Source organism: Salmo salar, chromosome 03 (genome assembly GCF_965601325.2).
Source record: "Salmo salar chromosome 03, fSalSal1, whole genome shotgun sequence".
Lineage (NCBI taxonomy): Eukaryota > Metazoa > Chordata > Actinopteri > Salmoniformes > Salmonidae > Salmo > Salmo salar.
Window position 1 is genome coordinate 58,764,299 of NC_138293.1, and position 22,420 is coordinate 58,786,718.

The window sequence follows — 22,420 nt, forward strand, 5'->3', positions numbered from 1 at the left end:
GTGTACAATCTAAGGGCTCTTTCACATGAACCTTTATTCATTGACAGTTGACATAGACAGGATTCATTCTTGATGCCCACATTAGAAATAAAGAATTAAACCAATCCAAGATAGATACTGACATTGATGCCACATTTACATTCAAACCAGCATCACATGTAACGCATTCATTTGATTATGAAAGGATTATAATAAATATTTGATACATGTTCACTTCATTGTGTTTCTCATATGCTTCCAAAGTCATAGTTAGAAGAGCAATAGTAGGCTTCTTAGTAGGCTGGAGTTTTGATGTACAGTACAGCTGAATCAAATAACCAATTCATCATCAAGCTTGGATTTTTTGAATAGCTGTGTAGTGCTAGGGCAAAAGCTCAAAATGTGCAGGGGTGGGGGGGTTCAAGACCGATTTTGCAAAACCCTGCAGTAGATTACATAATTGACATGGTAGATATGAAAAAGTGGGAGTGGACTTCTGTAGGCTGGCCAGTGTTCGGTTTCCCGAAAATGCACGTGACCGCAATGGCTGCTGCTCTCTAAGCCTTGCATCAACTTGCGCGGCACCGTGAAAACCCGTTTCTTTTGCCGAAAACTCGCAGAGCTCTTGTCAGACTCGCACAGCCTGACAAAAGCAGACCTTACTATAACGTTCCACTCCTCGTCATACGACGGAGAAACGACTTTGGAAAAGAAGCTCAGGACAAAACATCATCGGCTCGGTTCGGACTTCCACCAACCAACACGTCGGTAGGAGGAGTCAACAGGTATTGACTGGCTTTTTATTTAGGCTACTGACAATGCGATTGTTCGGACGTGTGACAGGTAGACTAGATTCGGCAGAAGCCTCTCCATATATCGAACAGATGATACTGGCTAAAATCCGTCTAGTAGGCTATGAGTTGGAGGAGAGAGCTGAATGTGTTGTTTCAATCTGTGTGCTTTCCTTTTCTGTTGTGCAGAAATATCAAACCGAAGCTTTAGCAAGCCACATCCCGCCATTATGTGAACTGTCAAAATGTCATTTGTTGCGAGCCTTGACAGTTACGTAGGTTGCCGCTACAACGTAACAAGCGTTGTCCATAGATGGAATCATTACATAGTGCGCTTGTTCAGCCAACACCTGTCTACAGGATTTTTGTGCAATTTCCTTTCAAAATTGATCGGTTTAAAGCTTTAAAAACATTTTTGAATGTTTAGACGTCACATTGATGGCTGGGCTGCCACTCGAAACAGTTCAACAAAAAAAAAAGAAATGTCACCGTCAACGCCTGGTTTGTGGTGACATCCACACGCAAGTTTGTCCTCGTTTTCTCGGAGTCCGGTAAATTATGTCAGTTAAAAAACAAAACAATGACCGCCTTGGCGTCCATTCACAAAGTTCTCACATGTGTGAGGTTGATCAGATTTGTAATATTTCAGTGTTGGCCATGATGTGACACTGGTCCAACCTACTAGACATCCTTCACAGCATATCAAGCCCGCAATCCTAATTTGCATACTCCCACCCCCTCAACAGTTATAATAGTCTGTGGGTTTTGCTGCTTTCATAACAACGTGTGAGATGGGAATTTACTACATTGTGAAGTGGTAAATACTTGTTGGATGCATTCATGTGCTTTGAACTTATTGATAAGAGCAGATTGGCTAATGGCCAACAAGATGCATAAACCACAAACTAAAAGTACAGCTATTGTGCTTGCAAACGAAACCATATTAATATATTCCTTTTTATGAATAATGTTTTGTTGCATTTAACTGCAGAAAATGCTGTTATCAAGGTAATTTCCTTAGTAGGTGACGTCAGAGCATGTGAGAGGAGTGAGAGCTCTGGATGATAAGAGTTTCCCCACTAGTAATAACCAGTTGGAGGCTTTTCAAATGGATTTTTCCCAGTCGTATGTGGTAAATTTCCACTTCCCACTTGGTTACGAATGCAGCATAAAGGGTTCATCATAGTCCTAAACGTGTATGCATATGCACAGCAGTGTTCTAGAATATTGGACTGTTGGCTTTAATACTTTTTCGAATTCTCAGCGCAGCTCAAGCAATTTCTCCAACGGTCAGCACATTACAAGGAATAGAGGAGGTGGGATGGTGGTCTCGGAGACGAGTAGCTATGTCACAATAGGACGCTGGACTATCGTCTGTGCACTATGATTTATGCTTTAGGCTCCCTGATACAGCCTACTACGCATGTCATGATGGGTGGACTTGATAGGTTGACTAGACTGTGGGACTTGGCAGTAGTGCACCCCCCCCTTTGACAAAAAATGTGCAGCACCCCTCACCCCCAAACATCTTCCTGCGACTATGGGACTTGGGACATTTTACCTTTTTATATTATGGAATTTAGCCTAATTATTCTACACCCTCAACTGTGACACAATGAATTCTGGGAAGTTACACACCATTACGTTCGTATATTACTGGGTGTGTTTTAAGGGCTTACATTGTGTGTTCGTTCAACACTCTAAAAAGACACGGTTCCTGGAGGTACTTTTAGGGGTTCCTCAGATTGCAACACCGGTGGAACCCCTAAAGGTGCCTCAAGAATGAGAACATCTGCATACTGTAAAGGGTACATGACAAATGTCATGACGGATTATTGGGACTGAGGTCGTAGGAGCAGACTTAGTCAATTACATAACTAGCGATTTGTCTCGCTATGCTGCTGGAAATGTGATGGAATAAACAACGTGAGAAGAAAATATCCAAGCCGGCACATTATGGTCTGGATAGGCGCAATCTGGTGTAAAAAAAAAAAGGTTATTAGTGTGTGAATTAATGTGAGTAGGAAAATTCTTACATATTTCTTCCCCGTGTGGTCTCTCAACGAGGAGTACTTCTGAATGAGCGCTGTGCACACATCCATGTACTTCTGGGTAGTGGGGAGAAAAAAAGAGAAACATACAAGATTACATTTAGACTAACAATTCTGTTTGGAATACAGATGACATTGATTGATGGCGTTGATGAGCAAGTAAAAGTTGAGTATGTGCTATCAGCTGCAGTGATTATGACAAGACAGTATGGAGGAGAGTATGGAGGACAGAGACAGGAGGAACAGAACACACAATCGCACTGTAAATGCATTGATTCACCATTCAGTTAGTATTGGAAAAGACAAAGGACAGAACACTATAATCACACTGCAAATACATCATAAGAGTTTGTAGAGGCTAAAATGTTGGTAGATCCTTAGTGAGCTTTAAACATTGTCTTGCTTTGGTCTGAAATGCACAAGACCGAACACGCCGCCCCAATACACCAAACCTGAAAGACATACATTAGAGATAAACACAACATGAGTATTCAATATCAAATGCATCTATCTGATCTGTCATAACTTACATTGGGTCATTTGTGTGTGTGTGTGTGTGTGTGTGTGTGTGTGTGTGTGTGTGTGTGTGTGTGTGTGTGTGTGTGTGTGTGTGTGTGTGTGTGTGTGTGTGTGTGTGTGTGTGTGTGTGTGTGTGTGTGTGTGTGTGTGTGTCTTACATTTCTCTATCACAGCTCCCGAACTCTCCACCACTTAACTGGACAGGGGCTGAGACAGGCACTAAAGGGAGGAGGATGTAAAGAGAGAAAGTGTATCATGGGTTTAAATCTTTTTGTCAAGTTTACAACTCAGTATCCTGGGTTATACGTTTAACAACCTAGATTGGGTGTGTGTGTCTTACCTGTTTGCTGAGGTTGAGTTTCTCTATCAAAGCAGGCCACCCCGACACACCAGCCAGAAAGACATACAGTACCAGTCAAACATTTGGACATCCAGGGTTTCTTTATTTTTTTACTATTTTCTACATTGTAGAATAATAGTGAAGACATCAAAACTATGAAATAATACATATGGAATCATGTAGTAACCAAAAAAGTGTTAAACAAATCAAAATATATTTTATATTTGAGATTCTTCAAAGTAGCCACTCTTTGCCTTGATGACAGCTTTGCATTCTCTCAACCAGCTTCATGAGGAAGTCACCTGGAATGCATTTCAATCAACATGCCAAGAGTGTGCAAAGCTGCCATCAAGGCAAAGGGTGGCTACTTACATAAAATAGGTTTTGATTTGTTTAACACTTTTTAAAGAAAAACCCTTGAATGAGTTGGTGTGTCCAAACACTGGTACTGTAAATTTGACACATTGAACATAATTAGTTGATATCAAATGTAATCTTTTCTTTGTCAAGTTTAACAACCTAGATTGGGTCCTGTGTGTGCGTGTGTGTGACCTGTTTGTGGAGGCTGAGTTTCTCACAGCACCCAAACTCTTAACCTGCCCAGTTAAGACAGAGACTGGAGGAGGATGGAAGGAGATGGGGATAGTGTATCATGGGTTTAAATTAGGACTAACATTTCTCAATGTTGACACTAACTAGCTAAAGTTAGCTAAAACGTAGCTCCCAAAAAGTATAGCTACAGCAATTAGCAGCTAACATTAGGCTACAGCCTATAGCTTTCCTAGCTGATGAAAAACGAAGAGTACATGTTTTTATTTATTTCACCTTTATTTAACCAGGTAGGCCAGTTGAGAACAAGTTCTCATTTACAACTCTGACCTGGCCAAGATAAAGCAAAGCAGTGCGACAAAAACAACAACAAGCAAATGTAGTAAGATTAGGGAGGTAAGGCAATAAATAGGCCATAGAGGCGAAATAATTACAATTTTGCATTAACATTGGAGTGATAAATGTGCAGATGATGATGTACAATTAGAGATACTGGGGTGCAAAAGAGCAACAACAACAAAAATAATATGGGGATGAGGTAGTTGGGTGTGCTATTTACAGATGGGCTGTGTACAGGTAAAGTGATCGGTAAACTGCTCTGACAGCTGATGCTTAAAGTTAGAGAGGGAGATATAAGTCTCCAGCAGATTACATTACATGATGTATTGTTTTTTTTTATAATAAAAAATGCTATCTTAGCTAGTGTATAGCTAAGGTTCACTCACCTTTCACGTCGGTCCGTTGCAAGTCATCTCATATCTGTCGCATCTCCAACCATCCACGCGCTTCCCGCTTCCAGTGCGTCTTTTGACCAATGTTCTCAATTTGAATTATACACACGAGCGCCCTTTACTCACAAGTGCAATGCTGGGTCAAAAACGAACCCCTCTTTTGAAAAGGGATCTTCAAAGCACCTCTTCAGTCTACAAACGTTAAAAAATGATCTGATCGCAGAGTATAGGTTTTTAAATGAACCTTAAGGATTCTTTTTTTTAACCTTAAACTATCCTGAAGGATCCTCCAGGAACCTTTTATTGTTAGAGTGAAGGGGGAGATGATTTGGGTCAGAGGAATGTTTTGTAGAAATGCCTCAATCTCCTGCCGGTTCTATTTTATCTTTCTCCCTGAGACCTGCATGACATTTTGATATCAGTGCTCATGGATCTAGAATAGGTTTTGTGACATTAGCTCAGTCCTCCACTGCCATCTCAAAGTCTTGTAGGCAGAGATCACAAGACCAATTGAATCAAGGCATGGCCTCGTGATGTCATCCCTGCCATTTAGGAACACTCCTGTGAGTGTTCCAGAGATGACGTGGCATCTGCAGCCCAGGGAGAGGTGTGTGTGTGTGTGTGTGTGTGTGTGTGTGTGTGTGTGTTTCAGACGGAAATTAAGGCTACAAGTGCCCATGTGCACACGTTGGTGTTCCCGTGTGTCTGCGTGTGTGTTGTTGACCAGTCTATACATATTTATGTCCTGTTTTGCCCAGTTGCTTTAAGGCCTATGTGAAGAAGCTTTGATCAGTTATTATGATGGGTTTTACTTGCTTGATTTCCATATAGTAGATCTCTGAATGATAAATAAGGCCAAGCTTTTGTTTTGTTTGTTTACAAGAGAGCCCAAATGCATTGCTGCGCTGAAATATTATAAACTCAGTTGTCCAAATCCAAGCTACGTAGCTTCTTAAAAATGGAGCGTGAATCATGTGAGGCTCATTGAAAAGGCTTCTCAAAACATGTTGGCTAGACTGAGAAAGACCACTGAACTAATTCAAATTGTGCATTGTATCATAAATGAATCCTACAAATGAAGTAGTACACCTTGCATCACATGTACGTAAGATACTATCTACCTTACAACCTTGAGTTTTAAAACCACTTGCAATGGGTAAAGAAACCGCTGGATTAGCAAACGAGAGAGAACTAAGTTCTGTGTTGGTCCTACTCTGTGAGCATCCCCAGGTCCCTCCCGTCAATGTAATCTTATTCATGATGATCTAAAGGGGAAAACTGATCCTAGATCAGCACTCCTACTCTGTCACCCTTTGTGAATACCGGCCTGCTTGATAGATAAACATGAGGCAAGCTTGTACGTGCACCGTTGTAAATGTGTTCCCGCCTGGCAGCAGTGAGCGCCAGCTAGACGCTCCTCTCTCACTGTATGTGTGATGCTGACTGATGAGATGAGACCCAGGTGATGACAGGGACCCGTCTGCACTGTGAGTACACGCGGGAATGCACGTGTACACACAAGAAGACGCTGTTGCACACACACACCAACAAAGGCTTACTGAAAGGCTACCGATACGCGTGCACACGTATGCAGAGAAATGTTGCGTTGATTCAAGCTGTGTATCATTTTTTCCCCCTCACTAACTTGCTCAATAAACCAATCAAGTAATCACTCAGCTAATTAATCAAACCGTTTTACCCAGTAGACCACAATATAAAATGTAATCTTGAATTAGGCCTACATATCCCTTATGTAAGAAAATATTTCCTATGCCATAATTTGACGGTGATCGTGCAACATGTCAGAAAGGATGAGAAGCTCACTTCGTAAGATTGCAGCTCGGTCGTATTGAAGCACGACTGTATTTGATGCATTGCGAGCTGACGCCATGACAGCAATTAGGATCCATAGCATGGCTCTGCCTGCCACCCCTGAGAGAGTTCCCACTTATCCATGAAGCTGTAGGCAATATGCTATGCATGATGTCAATGCTGAATGGATGCTTTTTTTTAGAAGGCGAACAGCTCAAGACCATCTACACACGTCAGGAAGTTAGGCTTCTCTTTTGCTCAAGGACCTGTTTTGGCATTTGATACCAGAGATGGTAGGAACCTACAGTACCAGTCAAAGGTTTGGACACACCTATTCATTCGAGGGTTTTTCTTTATTTTTACTATTTTCTACATTGTATAATAATAGTGAAGATATTAAAACTATGATATAACACATGGAATCATGTAGTAACCGAAAAAGTGTTGAAAATATCAAAATATAGTTTATATTTGAGATTCTTCAAAGTAGCCACCCTTTGCCTTGATGACAGCTTTGTACACTTTTGGCATTCTCTCAACCAGCTTCATGAGGTAGTCACCAGGAATGCATTTCAATTAACAGGTGTGCCTTGTTAAAAGTTAATTTGTGGAATTTCTTTCCTTAATGTGTTTGAGCCAATCAGTTGTGTTGTGACAAGGTAGGGGTGGTATACAGAAGATAGCCCTATTTGGTAAAAGACCATACGTCCATATTATGGCAAGAACAGCTCAAATAAGCAAAGATAAATGGCAGTCCATCATTACTTTAAGACATGATGGTCAGTCAATCTGGAACATTTCAAGAACTTAGAAAGTTTCTTCAAGTGCAGTCGCAAAAACCATCAAGCGCTATGATGAAACTGTCTCTCATGAGGAATGCCACAGGATAGGAAGACCCAGAGTTAACTCTGCTGCAGAGGATAAGTTCATTAGAATTACCAGCCTCAGAAATTGCAACCCAAATAAATGCTTCACAGAGTTCAAGTAACAGACCCATCTCAACATCACCTGTTCAGAGGAGACTGCGTGAATCAGGCCTTCATGGTCGAATTATTGCAAAGAAACCACTACTAAAGGACACTTTTATAAGAAGAAGAGACTTGCTTTGGCCAAGAAACACGAGCAATGGACATTAGACCTGTGGAAATCTGTCCTTTCAGATTTTTGTTTCCAACCGCCGTGTCTTTGTCAGACAGAGAGTAGGTGAACGGATGATCTCCCATGTGTAGTTCCCATTGTGAAGCATGGAGGTGTGATGGGGGTGCTTTGCTGGTGACACTGTCAGTGATTTATTTAGAATTCAAGGCACGCTAAACCAGCAAGGCCACCACAGCTTTCTGCAGCGATACACCATCCCATCTGGTTTGGGCTTAGTGGGACTATGATTTGTTTTTCAACAGGACAATGACCCAACACACCTCCAAGCTGTGTAAGGGCTATTTGACCATCTGCATCAGATTACCTGTCCTCCACAATCACCCTACCTCAACCCAATTGAGATGGTTTGGGATGAGTTGGACCGCAGTATAAAGTCAAAGCAGCCAACAAGTGTTCAGCATATGTGGGAACTCCTACAAGAATTCCAGGAGAAGCTGGTTCAGAGAATGCCAAGAGTGTGCAAAGTTGTCATCAAGGCTACTTTGAAGAATCTAAAATATATTTCGATTTGTTTAACACTTTTTTGGTTACTACATGATTCCATATGTGTTATTTAATAGTTTTGATGTCTTCACTATTATTGTACAGTGTAAAAATAAAGAAAAACCCTTGAATGAGTACGTGTGTCCAAACTTTTGACTGGTACCATATGTGCCATTTAACCTAATAGAAACCAAAGTGTCATAAGTATTTAATTATTACAAAATTTGCGTTTTTAACAAGTAATTTCAAATTGACTACCTGGTGAATAGCAGGCTGTTACCCCATTGTTTTGATATTTCATCTAGATTCTAGCCTTCTAGATGTTTTGCAATAGCTCCAGGTAGACTTGACACTTGCCCATTTCCATTCGTGACTGCTCTATTGTGGAGCTAGCCTTGTGTTCCCCAATTATGTAAACTGGAGAGAAAGGGGCTCTTTTGAGTCTAGTCAGTTGGCCCAAGGCATTGGGGTTCAGTTTGTGTGGGAGCACTGCCCGTCTCACTTACCACGTTTCAATCCAGTTTTCATGCGACTAAAGTCATACCATAAAAAAAATAATCACGACAGCTATGATGGAAACGGGTCGTTTTGGTAAAATGTTATAAATGCCCAAAGATAATTTCTTTGTTTGACATGGTGGGATCTTTTTGTGCCGGTAAAATTAATTATGCGAGAAGTGGTGGTGGAAACGCATTTATGCGCAAATGTTGATATAATAACCATCATACCGAAGTACATTTGGAGTCACGCGATGATATGGTGTGTGGTCCTCTCACTATGACTCGGTAAACCATGCACTTTATTAGGCTACAGATTAAATAAATGCTGAATTTCACAGGGTGGTGAAAGTGCCCAGTGATCTTGATGTTCCTTTCCAATAAATATTGAGGGTCTTATTTTGGTGACATTGGGATTGATGCTTGACTGCCGTTTTGATAAATACAAATATTACCGCTCTTATCCATAATAATCTCATCAAGTAGGCTACAGTATAGGCTAGTCTATCTGCGCGCTGTTGGCTAGAGAGCACGTGCCAGAACATGAGTAGGCACATTTGCTATTTAACGCAAAAGTTTTTGTGACAAAACTATCGGTAGAGTTGAAAATGTGATTTGAAAACATTGAGTTTTAGATTTTTATTCAGTATATGAAAACTTAAACGAAAAAGTACATGTTGTGTGCACTACGTCATCACGCACTGATTTAAAAAAAATCTGCAACAAGTCAGTTTGGTGGAAACACCACTGGTGGGAAAATACACTTTCTTTATGCAGATTTTTGTATATTCGCTGGAAGATCTGTCGCCAACAGATCTATGTGGTCCAAATTTTGTGAGGTTAACAAATCCACTGCCTTCATCCAATCGCTTTTTGTCTGCTGTTGTCTGAGTATCTGCCTTTCCATTTGTTGGAATGTATCCTTTGCTTAGCTGTCTGACTGACTGCTTATGTGTATCCATCTATCCATCCATTATTCATTATTCTTGCCTATATTTCTACCAGCTCTTTGTCTCTCTCCTTTTTTTCCCCCTCATCTTTCCTCATTTTTCATTTTGCTGATATTCTGTGCATGTATTTTGTTTCTGTCTGTGTTAGTTTGTCTGTCCATTTACTACCTCTCACTTTTTTGTCTGTTTACTTCTGTCAGCATCTTTGTCAGTCAGCATCTTTGTCTTTGAGCTTCTTTGTCAGTCAGCATTTTTGTCTTCGAGCTTCTTTTGTCAGTCTGTTGTGTCCATGTTTTGGGACAAGATGTAGGTGGACAACGGTTTCCCAGCCAAACAACTCATGAGCCAATATCAACTTCATCATCAATTGTCTTAATCCTTTTTTGCACCGGCACATGCAAACACTTGAGCAGTTGGCATCTTACTTGATTTTCTTCTAGTCTAGATAGAAAAACAGAGGCATGAAAACGAATGTAAATTGTGATGACTTGCTGCAAATGAAAACAGGAAGTGAACCACATGAAATATATGTGGGTGTTATGAACTAATGCCCGTGGTCGATGCCCACTAAACAAAGGGCACACTTTGTGCCATAGCATTGGCGTGACTGTAGGTGACGAGCTGGACTCACTGGAGCGTAGGTATCTTCCTGTTCCTGTTTGAAATAACTTTACATCTCTCTTTGTCTAGGATTTAACAAACCTAGATTTGTAGAATGGACTTCACAAAAGAACCCAACCCTACACTGTAGGTCTGTTTACACATTATACAACCGGTGGGTCTAATCCTGAATGCTGATTGGTTGAAACCGCATTCCAGCCGGTGTTTATTCCACAAGTTACCACCGGCTAAATCTATGACGTTAAAATGCCTATTTACTCTGTTCCACCTGACTGCGCAATCCACTGTCTCATCAGCCCAGCCAGGCAAGTTATAAACTTGATCTCCACTATAAAAAGCATCTAGACATGATCTCACTTATCTTTTAGACTGAAATGTAGTTTTCAACAGCAGAGATTTGTATAGACCTTGCTGTCGGTCTCTACGACATTTGCAACATTGTTTCAATATTCAAATTCAATCTCCAACTGTCCCATTAAAATGAACGTGTAGGGGTTGGGAGTCGGGACGAGAGAGAGGCAGGCAGCGTTTCTCAGCCAGTCAAATCATGAATCAGCTGGCATAATTTTTATGGATATATACGAAGAAATGTAAATTGAAAAAAGGTACATGAAATGAAGTGCAGCTAGTTTGCAGTCTTTCCAGCTTCAGTTTGAAGTGATTGTGTTAGCGGTGTTGTTGGCTAGCTCCTCTGAACAACAGTGTCCTAAAGAGAGAACACATTTTCTATGCCAGGTGAAATCGCGCCTCATTAGCTCATTGTTATGGATGTATGCAAATAAATGTCACTAAAAAACAGCTTAAACAAATGCAGCTACTGTTGTTATTCTGGCTGCACTGTTTGACGTGACTGTAAGTTAGCCGTAGTTGGCTAGCTAGCAAGCAAGGGATAAGAACGTTGCCAGCCAGTATGGCAATGGAACATTTAGAACGAATGACTGGGTCGCGTCCATAGATACAGAACAAAAAGACTGACTGGGTTGCGTCCATAGATACAGAACAAAAAGACTGAATGACTGGGTCGCGTCCATAGATACAGAACAAAAAGACTGAATGACTGGGTCGCGTCCATAGATACAGAACAAAAAGACTGAACGACTGGGTTGCGTATGTGGCAGCCGAACCAATTTGTTTCGGGACTATATCCTGTGGAAGGATGAAATGGTATGAATAAATTCATTAAAAAAAATAACATTTTTAATTAAAATATGTCAATCGTTATTTGAATATGTTGGTAACCCGTTGTAGAAAAGTGATAGTCTTCACAGCCGGTGTTTGGAGGATATATCGGCACGATTTGCCGGTGTTGTGCCGAAAATCTCACCCCTGCCAGAATTCTTCCCCATTTTGCGTTCTTCACTGCTGGGACTTGCTTGCTAGTTGAGATTTCTGCTCTTCACTCCGTTGTCAGTTTAGCCTACATTTCACTGATCTTAGTAGCAGAAAGCATTTGTGTCTGCAGTTTTCAGTTTGGCTATTTGTTTCAATGTATGTGGCAGTTCTAGCTTGTATGGTTCCCTGGGCGAACCCCCCCTTCAGCCTCCGGCGCCCCGTGCCGCCCCCGGCAAGATGCCGCCCTGGGTGGCTGCCCATGTCGCCCGTACCTAAATCAGCTACCGATTTTGTATTAGTCTATAAATAAATATCTTTGTCAAAATTCATAATCTCTCCTAGGTCTTATTCGACTAGTATATTTGAAAGTGTAAGGATAATAATTCAGGCGTAGTTGTTCTGAAATGTTTATTGCTTGCCAACATTTTACTCCCTCCTCTATGTTTAATATAACACACGTACATTAATTATTAATTTCGGTTGCCTCTCCTGACGAAGTTTGTTCTATAGAAAGTATTTGACTCTGATGTGTGTCACAGAAAGTATTTGACTCTAGCCACAAAATTAAGGAAATTAGAAGGGGGGAGAATTCTGACGGGGGAGATTTTCAGCACAACACCTGTCATCGACATAGTCTTGGGCCTAACAACATCCGTGCCAATATATCCTCCAAACACCGGCTTCTTGGGCATTATCATGCAATTGAGGTGAGAACTATCAAACATCCATTGGAGATTCTATCTTATGTGATACAATAAGTATTCATACCCCTAGACTTATTCCACAATTTGTTGTATTACAGCTTGAATTCAAAATGGATTAAAAATATATTTTTTCTCACCCAATACCCTATAATACCCTATAATGCCCTATAACACAATACCCTATAATGAAAGTAAAAACATGTTTTTAGACATTTTTGCAAATTTATTTCTGTATTTCATTTTCAATATCTCATTTACATAAGTATTCACACCCCTGTGTCAATACTTTGTAGAAGCACCTTTGGCAGTGATTACAGCTGTGAGTCTTTCAGGGTAAGTCTAAGAGCTTTTTCACACCTGGATTGTGCAACATCTGCCAATTATTCTTCAAGCTCTGTCAAATTGGTTGATGATCATGGCAAGACAACCATTTTCAGGTCTTGCCATAGATTTTCAAGCAGATCTAAGTCAAAACTGTAACTCGGCCACTCGGGAACATTCACTGTCTTCTTGGTAAGCAACTCCAGTGTCAATTCATCTCCTAGTGTCTGTTGGAAAGCAGACTGAACCAGGTTTTCCTCTAGGATTTTGCCTGTTTTTAACTCCATTCCATTTCTTTTCTATCCTGAAAAGCTCCCCAGTCCTTAACGATTACAAGCATACCTATAACATGATGCAGCCACCACTATGCTTGAACATTTGAAGAGTGGTACTCAGTAATGTGTTGTATTGGATTTGCTCAAAACATAACACTTTGTATTCAGGACAAAAAGTTCATTGCTTTGCCACATTTTTTGCAATATTACTTTAGTGCCTTATTGCAAACATGATGCATTTTTTAGAATATTTGTATTCTGTACAGGCTTCCTTCTTTTCACTCTGTCAATTAGGCTATGATTGTGGAATAAGTACCATGTTGTTGATCCATCCTCAGTTCTCTCCTATCACAGCCATTAAACTCTGTAACTGTTGTAAAGTCACCATTGGCCTCATGGTGACATCCCTAAATGGTTTTCTTCCTCTCCTGCAACTGAGTTAGGAAGGATACCTGTATATTTGTAGTGACTGGCTGTATTGATACACCATCCAAAGTGTAATAAATAATGTCACCATGCTCAAAGGGATATTCAATGTTTGCTTTTTAAAAATGTTGACCCATCTATCAATAGTTGCCCTTTGCTGCGAGGCATTGGAAAACATCGCTGGTCTTTGTGGTCGAATCTGTGCTTGAAATTCACTGCTCAACTGAGGGACCTTACAATTGTCTGTATGTGCGCGGTACAGAGATGAGGTAATCATTCAAAAATCATGTTAAACACAATAATTGCACACAGAGTCCATGCAACTTATTGTGTGACTTTTCAAGCACATTTTTACTCCTGAACTTATTTAGGGAATACCGTAACAAAGGGGTTGAATACTTAGTGACTCAAGACATTACAGCTTTTCATTTTGAATTCATTTGTAAACATTTCTAAAAACATAATTCCACTTTGACGTTATGGGGGTATATTACATTTAGGCTTTTAACACAATTTGTACAAAGTCAAGGGGTGTCAATACTTTCTAAAGGCACTGTGGCTCAAGCGACACTTTGGAGTACTCCATAGTGCTCAATACCAGCGGAGGTATTTCTAATTGAAGCCGTGCAGGCCTGGCCTGCGTTTTTAAAATGGCCAAGTAAATTGCATGCGAAATAGAGAAGCGTGTCCGTTCTACAGATTCCATTACTATCGACTAATGTCGTAATGTGTGCTCGCATACATGCATACTAACGGGCAGGCGGAGCGGCGCAGGACAGGCTCCTGGGAGGCTGCAGTGCGAGACAGATGGGCTGCAGTAAATTAAACAAGCCATCTCCTCCTCTCGCTCTCTTCGTCCTCCTCCCCCGTGACGGAGCGGGAGCGCTGGGCGAGTTCTCGTCATTATTTAACTCCGCTGTTAATGGTGTCTTTGTGCCTGCTGGCGGGCTTGTAATGGATGTGTGTGCGTGCGCGTGCAGTAGGTGTTTTGGTGTTAATGTATATGTCCTTGGTGCTAGTGTGTTTGTACGCCATTGTACACAGTCAGTGGGGCTCGAAGGAGACCGGAGAGAGTGTGTGGGGTTAGCCTTACCTCTACATGAGTCACATGTTCACACTAATGATGTTGAGGTAGATATGGGGGAAACCTGGAGTTTGTTATGAACATTCAAAAGAAAAAGCCTGCTCTAATTTAGTGTACTATCACAATCACGCATATATACACACACACACACACGCATTTTACTCGCCTCCCCTTCTTCTAGTGGGACCAGTTTATCACATTAGGTCCATGGTGTACCGCCGTATGTCCCGAGTTCCCCTTTTTATGTCATCATTAATCTATGCGATCCCAATGCTGGATGAAGACGCAGGGCCATCCCAGATTAACTCATGGCATAGTCTCTTTCCTCGGAATGAGCTAACCCCCGCCCTTCCCTGTCCCCTGTAAGGGAGTGAGTCGTCCTGTACTTACATCTGCCCTGTGCCAGCTGTCTCCTGTCTTGATTCCCATTCTCTCTGTACTTAAAATGAAAATGCACCCTGTGGCAGCTCACAGACAGTCCTTTCCTCACTTGACTCCCCGTTTCTCTTTGCTCACGATACGCCGGGCAGCTCACAGTCCCACGTTCGCAGTCAGATGTCTGTTTTATAGGAGAGAGGTCTACACTCTAAAGCCTCAGGGGTTTTCTCCCCTAATCAGTGTGATTCTCAAGCTCACCGGATTGATTTTTGACCTGCAGACCTGTGCCCGGAACTGTGCCAACTCAGACAGAGATTGGAGGGGGGGGGGGGGGGGAGCAAGTCTGTGAGAGGGAAGGGAGATGGGAGAGGTTGAAGGTAACACAAATGAAGAAAGACATTGAGAGACAGAGAGGAGAGTTGTAGGGCCATTGTCTATCCCAAAGCCTTGTAAGCTTGATGTCTAAGTAGAGACTTTTCTCTCTCTCTCTCTCTCTCTCTCCTTTTTTCTCTCTGTGTCTCTCTCCCTCCTTTTTCCTCTGTCTCTCTCTTTCTCTCCTTTTTCCTCTCTCTCGTTTTTCCTCTCTCCCTCCGATGATTTAGTGGTACTAAGTCCTGCTGTATCAGAGATCCATTCCCCCTGGACACTTTTCAATGCCTGCTGGAACACAGACAGCTGTGAGAAACCCACTACCATAATCCTATTCAGGAGAGGGAGAGAGAACGAGCGTTTCTTCTTTTTCTTACCTCAAATGATTTCTGATTTAAGATCTGAAGTATTGAGTTGTGTAGTTCAAGGGTGTAGTGTGTGTGTGAATGTGTAACTTGACTGTAGATCTTTACTGTTAGAATGAGTTTGTGTTGATGTGGGTGATTGAGGGTACAGACTACAGTGTGTGTGTGTGTGTGTGTGTGTGTGTGTGTGTGTGTGTGTGTGTGTGTGTGTGTGTGTGTGTGTGTGTGTAAATACACCGGTGTGATTACTTATCTTTTGAATTCGGTTCTTTGTTTAACAATGTCCTCAAAGGTGTGTATGTACAGTGTGACGAGTACATTCAATGTGAGTGTTTGCCAATGGAGGGTAGCCATTATCACGAGTAGGCTATGCACAAAGGTTTACTGAGTGTGTGTGTGTGGGTGTGTGTGTGTGTACGCCGCATAGGCTCCACATCTGTGTGTGTGTGAAGGTGCACTGCAGCCAGGAACGTACGGAGACCACTTTTTAAAGGGAATAATCTTCAAGATGGCTTCTCAGCGGGCCTCCTCCTTCTCATCTCCACCCCGTGTCTCTGAACAGGGACACGGTGTTGCGCAACAGTTCAAAGGCTCCTCCACTTTTTCAACCTGGTCGTGAAAGCCTGGTTACCGCGCGTACATTTCCACCCTGTAGCGACCCCGGTGGCCTCAAACCTTCAACGTGATTTACCTTTTTTTGGAATTGTGGCGTAAAGCGTTTCTAACTTCTTCTTTTTTTAACGCACAAGGGACGGATTGTTTCCTTTCCTCTTGCACCAAGTGGAGAACCCCACAACACAAGGCACATTTTTATATTTTTTTAACATTTTTTTTTACTTCTTATCGTTTGAAAAGGAAGACATGCTTTATAGGTGGAAAATTCCGTTCTTTCTTTTTGAATGTCTTTGACATTACTGGAACAGTTGTCCATTTTGGACTCACCGCGGCAGGTTCTGACGAACTCGCTCTCACCTCTCGTTAGTTAGCCCGGGAAAGCCATGGCTACACCAGACACCATGCCGGGGAATTGATGGCAAGACGGTTAAAAACGATACGGTTAAGAGATTCTTAATTCCATCAACACTTTTCCATTTCAAATCCTGCATAATAAGGAGAAGTTAATTTTGACTCACAACCCTTCACTACAACCCTGTGTTCCTATCCTCTTAATGAGATGCGATTTCTGCTGTCAATCAACCAACCTGTAATAGTCCTCCTTTGCTATGTCACACACAGCGATTTACCTCCCTCCCCCTTAAACACCCACCTTCAGACACGTCGCAGCGAGAGGAGAGTCTTAACCACACTCGTAAAGCTCTGCTTTATTGTTGTGATTGGCAGGTGTTTAAACGGCTTGATGTGATCCAGACCTGAGTACTTAAAGTGAGCGTTGCCTGCGGACACAGTTTTTCCACACAGCCATCCCAGGGCTCATCCCTCACTCATTAGCGTCTGGCATACAGTACTACTGTGTGTGTTAGCATCTGGCAGCAGAGCTCCACAACCTGCTTCTGATGTTGTTGCGCGCGCGCTTCTGATTGTTAGCGCTTGAAATTGCAGCTTTCTGTGGTGAAGTTGAAGCTGCCCACCGTGGGTGTGCATGGGTGCTTATTCACATGGGAAATGTACATTGTAGAAGGGCAATTTCACGGTAAACGCAATTACGCTTTGACTCAGTTTTTCACTTTTAAAATGAATGCCAAACAAACGATTGATTTTAAAAGTTGACCAAACCGTACAAATCTATGCACAAGAACGACTTTGAACAATATCAACTGAAAAATGTACAAAAACAAATTTGGTGGAAGAACTGTGCAGATGCAAACTTTGGTGTACTCAGTACTGTACTCACTGTACTGTACTCAGTACTACTCTATTGTACTGTACTCTACTTTGCTCTACTCACCGTACAGTGCTGTACTTTAATGTACTGTACTCTACTGTTCTCTACTAACCGTGCTATCCAAACTTGTGAAACATACATAGTCTATAATAGGATCAGATTTGCTCCAGTCCGGTCCGTCTGTGGACGTGAACATAAAGGCCAAGGTGGACTGACCAAATTTCAACTACTTTACAACAATTGTGGACGTCCGGAGTCAGTCGGCGCTCAGTGGGTGAGGATGCTGGTTACAGTGAATGGAAGGAGAGGGGGCTCATGGGTAGGTATCAGTAAGAGCTGGGAGAGGTGACATTAACTGAAGAGGGAGGGGTTGTCCAGACTGTTTTAACCAGTGGAGGCTGCTTAATGTCCGGAACGGAGCAAATGGAATGGCATCAAACAACAGGAAACCAAGTGTTTGATGTATTTGATACCGTTCCACGTATTCCGCTCCAGTCATTACCACAAGCCCTTCCACCCCAATTAAGGTGCCACCAAACTCCTGTGGTTTTAACACTCCTGGTTTGACTGTCAGACAACAGAAAGACAAAGAAAACAGTTATGAGCCTGAACATAAACAGTATGCCAGTGGAAGTGAGGACAGCATAAGGTGATCTACCAGTGGTTTGTGACAAATTCATTGTATCCAATTCAGTTGCAGTAATTCCGTTACTGATTTATTATTTAGCATTTTTTTTGTTACCAAATTGAAGTTTTAATCATAATTCATAAACAAAATGTATATCAGTAAAATCTCTAACTAATTGGTAGGTCTACCATTACTTGTTATGTCTGTGAACTTTCAGAATCCTTCCTCCCTCATGAGGGAGAGAAATTCGAAAATATTTTAAAGATGTGGGATTTTGGTTCCGGAATTACAAGGCAATATTTCTTTAACTTACAGAAGGTAATCAATTTCTCCAAAACGAAATATGTGTTGATTAGTTGACAGGGGTCTTTACGCCAACGTTATTGTGTTTTGATGTATTTCTGCTAGATGTTTTCTAAGACCCTGTTTCCATCTGTTTTATCCAGAAACCAAAGCCTCTACTTATGCCAACTGTTTAAGATGAAAAATGTATCTATGCCTTCATTTCCCAAACCATATACACTTAGCTTTCATTTGACACCCAATTTGATATGCTCCCATGAACAACACATGTTGGTGCTTATGGGTCCTTTTACATGGAAGTGCCCAGAACTGTTAGTGCTCGGTGTACTAGTACACTCAATAGTACATGAGAAATAAGGTTAACTATTTCATTTTCTAGGTGTGTGTGTGAAGTCTCCTTTATGTCTGTCAGTCTCATCCCTTTCTTGTGACTCCACAAAGCTCCAAACCAGCACTGTTCGGCATCCACCAAATGGAACCTTTTACCCAGTCACCTTTGACCCCCAGAGGTTGCTGACCACTTGTTTCCATATCTCTGTCGTCCCACAGCCTCTGTCTGTGCCTTTTCGCTCTCTTAGTAGAAACACCTTCTCTGTAGATCAGTAGAGGATGTCTCAGCCCCAACACCAAGTTATTTTCCACTTCTTAGTAATTATTTTTAAAACATTCTGAATCTGTTTTCTGATGATGACAGCTTTGCACATTCTTGGCATTCTCTCAACCAGCTTCACCTGGAATACTTTTCCAACAGCCTTGAAGGAGTTCCCACATATGCTGAGCACTTGTTGGCTGCTTTTACTTTACTCTGCGGTCCAACTCATCCCAAACCATCTCAATTGGGTTGAGGTCGGGTGATTGTGGAGGCCAGGTCAACTGATGTAGCACTCCATCACTCTCCTTCTTGGTCAAATAGCGCTTACACAGCCTGGAGGTGTGTTGGGTCATTGTCCTGTTGAAAAACAAATCATAGTCCCACTAAGCGTAAACCAGATGGGATGGTGTATTGCTGCAGAATGCTGTGGTAGCCATGCTGGTTAAGTGTGCCTTTAATTTGAAATAAATCACTGACAGTGTCACCAGCAAAGCACCCCCACACCATAACACCTCCATGCTTCACGGTGGGAACCACACATGCAGAGATCAAAGGACAGATTTCCACAGGTCTAATGTCCATTGCTCGTCCATTGCAATTTCTGAGGCTGGTAACTCTAATAAACTTATCCTCTGGGTCTTCCTTTTCTGTGGCTGTCCTCATGAGAGCCAGTTTCATCATAGCACTTAATGGTTTTTGCGACTGCACTTGAAGAAACTTAGAAAGTTCTCAAAATGTTCCGTATTGACTGACCTTCATGTCTTATAGTAATGATGGACTGTCGTTTCTCTTTGCTTATTTGAGGTGTTCCTGCCATAATAATGGACTTTACCAAATAGTGTATTTTACCAAATAGTGCCATCTTCTGTATACCACTCCTACCTTGTCACAACACAACTGATTGGCTGAAACGCATAACGAAGGAAAGAAATTCCACAAATTAACGAGGCACACCTGTTAATTGAAATGCATTCCAGGTGACTACCTCATGAAGCTGGTTGAGAGAATGCCAAGAGTGTGCAAAGCTGTCATCAAGCAAAGGCTGGATACATTTTTACATTTTTACATTTTAGTCATTTAGCAGACGCTCTTATCCAGAGCGACTTACAAATTGGTGCATTCACCTATAATATCCAGTGGAACAACCACTTTACAATAGTGCATCTAAATCTTTTACTTTGAAGAATCTCAAAAATAAAATATATTTAGATTTTATATATTTTGTTTATATATATATTTTGTTTACTACAAGATTCCATATGTTCTATTTCATAGTTTTGATGTCGTCAATGTTATTCTACAATGTAGAAAATAGTAAAAATAATGAAAAACCCTTGAATGAATAGGTGTGTCCAAACTATTTTATCCAAGTGACCTCTGCCCTTTTGCATCACTAGCGCTGTGTTTTGGGTTAATTCCCAGGAAGCAGGTTTTATGGGAAACTATGAGACCCAGAGGGTAATCTGCTGTCTAAGCGTAGGAGGGGATAGATAGGACATGGGGTGGATAGAGGCCAGGGCAGTGGAATGGTCTGATAAGTACTTCAAGTTCCACAACAGAAAATGGACTATTTGCTGTTTTGTCAGATTTTGTGGTCATCAGCCAAACACTTTGAGGCTTAAAGCTGCAATCCTTAATGGTGAAACAGCCACGTCCATTTGCGACATTACATCAAAAAAGTTATGGAAAACAACACTGTTTTCTTCTCCTCTGACATGCATGTGTTAGAGCACAATATGTATTGGCATTTAAAAAAAAATTCTCCCATGCTGCACGACACTCCTCAGCTCGGCTAACAACGGTGGTGGAGTGGTCGTGACGCGGTTTCCCGCTACTGCGGTTCTCTGCTTTAAAGGAATCACAATTCCAAGTATTCAAATCCCTCTTCATATGCTTTTAAATTCCTTGTTTAGAGCTGTTCCTGGACCAGCTTTGTGTCTTGAAACTCTTATAGCCCAGCCTAGAACTAAGAAAGGGAATCCTAATCCTAGTACTTCATAAGCTTTGGGTTAAAGTTAGAACTTCCCAAGCCTGCACGGGAATAGATTTGCCAAGTCATTGTCGTGGTTGTCGTCATCATCATCATCGCCTAGCAACGGAGTAGAGAGAGGAATGCCCTTAGTGGGCGTGTTCTCCAACAGGTGGCAGGGGGGGGGGTGAATGTGTCCCATGATTTATGATTCCCCTCAACAACTAAAGATGAAGGGTACAATAGTTTTCCCCCTTCTTCTCCCATCTCCTCCCAAGCCTCACAAGCCCTGGGGGAACAGAGTCATTTGGGACATTATCATGACAATGGGGAGGACAGGAGGAGTTTAGAGGGAGTTTGACAAACTATCCACCGTGATGGCACCAAACATTTCTTAATAATACCAGTGTATTTTGCATTCTAACTAAAAATGTATTTGTTTTGGAACTTTTGGTGCCGACGTAGTCTTTGCGAAGTGTCCGTGGAGCACTGTCACGATGCATCCACAAGCAGAATTATTTTATCACTGTTTATCTGTGTGTGTGTGTGTGTGTGTGTGTGTGTGTGTGTGTGTGTGTGTGTGTGTGGTGTGTGTGTGTGTGTGTGTGTGTCAGATGCTGTTGAGGAATCTTGCTGGCTCTTGTAGCGTCCTGTTTGTCTTGGCTGCAGCCTGCAGTCCTCTGCTGCCATTTCTGTCCTCAGTCACTGTTACCATTCCAACTGGAGTAGCCTCACGTCCACCCATCAACAATGTGTGCGTGCGACGCTGACTGGCGCCATCGAGGGAAGCGTGTGCCATTTGAGCACTGCGGCTTCCTCTGGTATGAGGGAGTAAGTAAGGACTCCTGAAGTTGTGTGTAATGTGCGTGTCACAGAGCTCGAGGGCCGAGGTCCCCGTTCAAGTCCGTGTGCATATTTCTGACTGTGCCACTCTCCAGTCTGATGTGTTAATGATGCATGTCTGAGTGTATGGTTTGTGTGTTTAGTATGCATGCTTGATTGTGTTACAGACTGTGTGTGCGTGTGTCAGTCTGAGTGTGTCTGCCTTTGTGTGTGTGTGTGTGTGTGTGTGTGTGTGTGTGTGTGTGTGTGTGTGTGTGTGTGTGTGTGTGTGTGTGTGTGTGTGTGTGTGTGTGCTCATGTACACTCGACTCGTGACTCGAACCCACGGGGGGGACGCCTGATTTCCAGACGCAGGCCGGGGCCTGTGTTCGCGCCTGACTACATCGCCCGCAGAACTCCGCCTCATTACCCTAGCGGCCAGGCAGAGACGAATACAGCCACTTAGCCAACGTGGGCTCCTTCCTTCCCTCTCTAGTCCTCAGTTGACTCACTTGGCTCACCTCGTCT

At 42.1% G+C, this 22,420-nt stretch overlaps 1 protein-coding gene across 4 annotated transcripts in view; it reads left to right on the plus strand.

Annotated features, from left to right (window-relative positions):
- Positions 1-501: 501 nt before the first annotated feature.
- The window catches only part of rarab (retinoic acid receptor, alpha b), a 173,560-nt gene continuing 151,641 nt past the window's right edge, over positions 502-22,420 (plus strand). For all 4 annotated transcript variants that reach the window (XM_014192579.3, XM_014192580.3, XM_082973625.1 and 1 more), the window contains exon 1: positions 502-764. The gene's annotated coding sequence lies outside the window, so the exon portion shown is untranslated. The remainder of the gene's footprint in view (positions 765-22,420) is intronic.